Below are 5,969 nucleotides of genomic sequence, written 5' to 3' on the forward strand. Positions count from 1 at the left end.
GAACTAGAACTATCGAATACCTGAAAAATAATAGTGGGTTAGGCCCACGAACAAGTTCTACTCTACTACAATCCAAACAGAGACCTGTGATACCCCTCGATTCTAGAGCCATGGGTGATCAAGTCTGAGTACAGATCTGAGGGATACCAATCAATCAATATAGAAACAAGCACGGAATACAAGAAATATAATAAGAAATAAATAATAAGCTGAAAAGAATTCTAAAATATAATACTTAAAATTTATAAATTAATATAAAATCCAAACTTTCCAATATCTGTACAACTCGGGAATCCACTTAGTGGACCCCTATGCAAATCCCAAACTGAAAAGAAAACAACTGCAATAAAAGCTAAACATATAAAGCAGTCCTACGTAGTCGGAGGAGTGAGTGACTGTGTCTGCTCTGCACGATTAAGCACCAACTCTGGAAGTGACGAACACATGAAAAATAAGGGAGTGGGTCAGGCCCACATGCAAGTCATATCCTACTACGATCTATATAGAAACCTGATACGCAGATGCATCCTAAATAGCTCAACAATAACTAGAGTAGTCCATATAGATATAAATACACACTATAGGACGCTCACTAGACTATTGTGTAGCCTCAACCTAAATAGAAGGTAACATACAAATCGCACGTAACATGGTCATGTATACCTAGACCTACCAGGGAACAACAACTATGTCCAGTTATCCATCCTAGGCGATATACGCACCCTAACTATGATGCTGAGACTCATGCTCATATCATGGCACCATAAAGATATATATATAAAATCCGTTCAAGGTATGTCATTCAAATGTTTATTAAACTGACATATATATAAGTAGGACTTAAATTTTATAGTTAATCCATCTTATTACAGAATAGGTACGACTTAGTGTTTTGAACTAATCTATCCCCAGAATAGGTAGGTTTTAGTGTGTTGAACTAAGCCAAACCTAATATGCCACTGTCCCATACCGGTGCATATACATATATATACGTAGGACTTGACTTTTATAGTTAATCCAACTTATTCCAGAATAGGTAGGACTTAGTGTTTTGAACTAATCCATCCTTAGTATGCCACCATCCCATACCGGCACATACACACATAACCAATCCAACAATTGACAAAACAGTACAGACAGTTCATCAATTTTAATCCAGAATAATATAATAATATTCAGAATCATTACTGAACATATTATAGTGAAATTCTTAAACATAAATTTCATAACCATCCATAAATCCAACAATTAATGCAATCTAAATCGTTAAAACATCAATTATCTCCATATAAGCATACTATAGTTTCAGTTTGTCAATTATACTTATTTCAGTGCTTAAATATGATTAATACTATTTAATCATACATACACAAATTGCTAGAATTATAGTAAGCAATTAAATCCTCTAAATAGTCCAGAGATTGATACCGTTTATAACAAATTAATTGTCAATTTAATCCAACCCAAGCCTAGTTAATTGCCGGTATTCCATTACCCTTATAACACTATTGAAATATGATTAAACATTATTAAATCATTTGCAAAATATTGGTTAAGTTTCATTAAACAAACAACTTAACAAAACAACACTCAACATGTAGACTTTTCTTTATCTTCATGTCGCTTCATTCTTCAATACACCAATGTGATAATACTTCTTAATATTTTCAAAGGTCCATCACAGTTAATTACATTCTTAAGTGCAATTTAAGAGAATTAAAAATACTCAGGACAGCCCAAATAGCCCCCTTAATAACTGTGTATGTGTTTCTGGGCGAAAGCAGGCTCTCACAAGTTTAGAGCCTGCTCCATTCACTTGGGAGCCAGCTCCCAGCTGGGAGCTGGTTCCACACTCCTTAGAGCCAGCTCCATTAATGAGGGAGCTGGCTCCCTCCTTTGGGAGCCATCTCTCTCACTCCCTGAAGCCGTAAACCTTTTTTGCTTCGTCTTCCTCTCCTCCAGCGATACTCATGTTTTAAATACTTATTCTAGTGTTCATTCAACGTCCCAGATTATTTAAAAGACATGGATATGCATCAACGATCTCAATTAAGCAAAGCTTAAACTCACAGATAACAGGATAAAAATTAAAAGCTTTAAGAATTCACAAATCAGTTTAATTCAACGAAGCTTACTACAGTTGATGCCCCTCGATTCTAGAGTCACGGGTGATCAAGTCGAAGCACAGATCTGAGGGATACCAACCAATCAATACATAAACAAGCATAGAATACAAGAAATGAAATAAAAAATAAATAATAAGCTGAAAAGAATTCTGAAATATAATCCTTAAAATTTATAAATTTATATAAAATCCAAACTTTCCAATATATGTACAACTCGGGAATCCATCTAGTGGACCCCTGTCCAAATCCCAAACTGAAAAAGAAACAACTGCAATAAAAATCTAAAGCTAAACATAGAAAGTAGTCCTACGTAGTCGGAGGAGTGAGTGATTGTATCTGCTCTGCACGATCAAGCTCTAAACCTGGAATTGACGAACACCTGAAAAATAAGAGAATGGGTCAGGCCCACATGCAAGTCCTATCCTACTACGATCCATACAGAAACCCGATACGCAGATGCATCATAAATAGCTCAACAATAAATGGAGTAGTCTATATAGATATAAATACACACTATAGGACGTTCACTAGACTATAGTGTAGTCTCAGCCTCAATAGAAGGTAACATGCAAATCGCACGTAATATGGTCATATATACCTAGACCTACCAAGGAACAACAACTATGTACAGTTATCCATCCTAGGCGATATACGCACCCTAACCATGATCCTGAGACTCAAGCTCCTATCACGGTACCATAAAGATATATATATATATATATATATATATATATATATAAAATCCGTTTAAGGTATGTCATTCAAATGTTTATTGACCTGACATATATATAAGTAGGACTTAACTTTTATAGTTAATCCATCTTATTACAGAATAGGTAGGACTTAGTGTTTTGAACTAATTCATCCCCATAATAGGTAGGTTTTAGTGTTTTGAAATAAGCCAAACCTAATATGCTACCATCCCATACCGGTGCATATACATATATATAAGTAGGACTTAACTTTTATAGTTAATCCAACTTATTCCAGAATAGTTAGGACTTAGTGTTTTGAACTAATCTGTCCCTAGTATGCCACCGTCCCATATCGGTGCATACATACACAACCAATCCAACAATTGACAAAACAGTATAAGTAGTTCATCAATTTTAATCTAGAATAATATAATAATAATCAGAATCGTTACTGAACATATTACAGTGAAATTCTTAAACTTAAATTTCATAACCATCCATAAATCCAACAATTAATTCAATCTAAACCGTTAAAACATCAATTATCTCCATATAAGCATACTATAGTTTCAGTTAGTCAATTATGCTTATTTTAGTGCTTAAACATGATTAATACTATTTAATCATACATACAAAAATTGCTACAATTATAGTAAGCAATTAAATCCTCCAATAGTCCAGAGATTGATACCGTTTATAACAAATTAATTATCAATTTAATCCAACCCAAGCTTAGTTAATTACCAGTATTCCATTACCCTTATAACACTGTTGAAATATGATTAAATATTATTAAATCATATGCAAAATATTCGTTAAGTTTCATTAAACAAATAACTTAACAAAACAGTACTGAACATGTAGACTTTTCTTTATCTTCATGTTGCTTAATTCTTCAATACACCAATGTGATAATACTTCTTAATATTTTCAAAGGTCCATCACATTTAATTACATCCTTAAGTGCAATTTAAACGAATTAAAAATACTCTGGACAGCCCAAACAGTCCCCTAAGCAACTGTGTATGCGTTTCTGGGCGAAAGCAGGCTCTCATAAGTTGAGAGCCTACTCCGTTCACTTACGAGCTAGCTCCCTAACCTTGGGAGCAGGCTCTATGGAGCTGGGAGCCAGCTCTACACTCCTTGGAGCTGGCTCCATTAATGAGGGAGTTGGCTTCCTCCTTTTGGGAGCCTGCTCTCTCACTCCCTAAAGCCGTAAACTTTTTCTGCTTCGTTTTCCTTGCCTCCGGCGATACCCAGGGCCTCTGTCATGTTTTAAATACTTGTTCTAGTGTTCATTCAATGTCCCAAATTATTTATAAGAGATAGATATGCATCAACGATTTCAATTAAACAAAGCTTAAACTCACAAATAGTTGGATAAAAATTAAAAGCTTTAAGAATTCACAAATCAGTTTAATTCAACGAAGCTAATTACAGTTTAAACATGCATCACAGATATGTTTTAGCATTAATTAAACCCCTAGAGTCTACCTAGGTATGCACAGAACATAGGTTTAAGGGAAGGAGTTAGAATAGAGACTTGCCTTTAGGTTTCAAAACCTTAAACCTCCGTCTCTAAATTTGTCGACCACTTCCTAGACTGCTGTTCCACTCCTCTGTTGCTCCTGGTTCAACCTAGAAGCACTTCATCCCATCCTCCTTGAACTTCTCTGTTTCTCTCTCAAATTTCCCTCTTTGTTTGCTCTCTGCCTCTCCGTATACGTGAATAGGGTTAATAAATCCTTGGCAGACGTATAAAGGTATATATATAGGCTTATACAAATACCAACCCTAATTCTAATTATATTGAGAGAAGGAAAAGAAAACTAACCTACTTACATAACCAAGTTGGCTACATCTGTGAAGAAAATAAAACCCTAAAACTTTTAAAACATTTAACTCACTAATCCACATAAGCATATAACAAGAAAAACAAATAATTAAAACAAACAATTAAATTAAAACAATTAAACAAATAAATTAAATAAAAAAATTAAACAAATAAGAAAATAAACACATAATCAATTAAAAATGCAATTAAACAATTAATTAAAGTATCAGGACTATCCTTTTAAAATTTGGGGTATTACAAGACCCGATACACATATATATCCTAAACAACTCAACAATAACTAAATAGTCCATAAATATATATATATACACACTAAAGAACTCTCACTGGACTACAAGGCGGTCTCAACCTGATTAGTAAGCAACATGCAAAATGCACCTGAAGTGGGGATAAGTACCTAGACCTAACAGGGTACACCACTAACCATCATAGCCAGTTATGCATCCCACTGCATATACGCTGCCTAACCATTGATCTTAAGACTCAAGCTTATATCGTGGTATCATAATCACATATATAAATCCATCTAAAACTAAGGCATGTCATTCAATTATTCATTGACCTGGCACGAATATAAGTAAAACTTAACATTTTAGTCAATCCATTCCCTTATACCAGAATAGGTAGGACTTAGCATTTCGAGCTAATCCGTCCCTAATATGCCACCGTACCATATCGGTGCATATAATCCACAAGATCTAATAATTGATAGAACAAAATAAAGTAATACATCATTTAAAAACAAAAATAAGTAAGACTTAGCATTGTAGTTAATCCATTCCCTTATACTAGAATAGGTAGGACTTAGCGTTTTGAGCTAATCCATTCCTAATATGCCATTGTCCCATACCGGTGCATATAATCCACAAGATCCTATAATTGACGAAATAATTATGTAGTACAATCATCAATTACATCCAGAGATTAGCATAATAACAGTCAGACAATTAACTGAATTTATTACTACTAATACATAATAAACATTATATAATATCTATGAAATTTCTTAAAACAATTTCAATAATGAATTAACCATTAATCAACATGCAAATTTAACTGGAATTTCATATTGCTCACTTCCATAACAAGTAGGTATAGATTAAGCATCCTAAGATTTTAATATGTTCATTGTGGCCATTTAAAACCCCCATAACAGTCTAAGTCACTTCAGAAGACCCTAAATATCCAAAAACAGTAGCCAATACCCATTCAAATTTAGAAAATGTATTATTACTCACGCTTTATACTTTTTCCCAACAATTTCCCATCATGTCTTCCTCTACTAGTCATTCT

Source organism: Cornus florida, unplaced genomic scaffold (genome assembly GCF_030987335.1).
Source record: "Cornus florida cultivar Cherokee Brave unplaced genomic scaffold, ASM3098733v1 CherokeeBrave_3.0.0_Hap2_Chr05, whole genome shotgun sequence".
In the NCBI taxonomy this organism is placed as follows: domain Eukaryota; kingdom Viridiplantae; phylum Streptophyta; class Magnoliopsida; order Cornales; family Cornaceae; genus Cornus; species Cornus florida.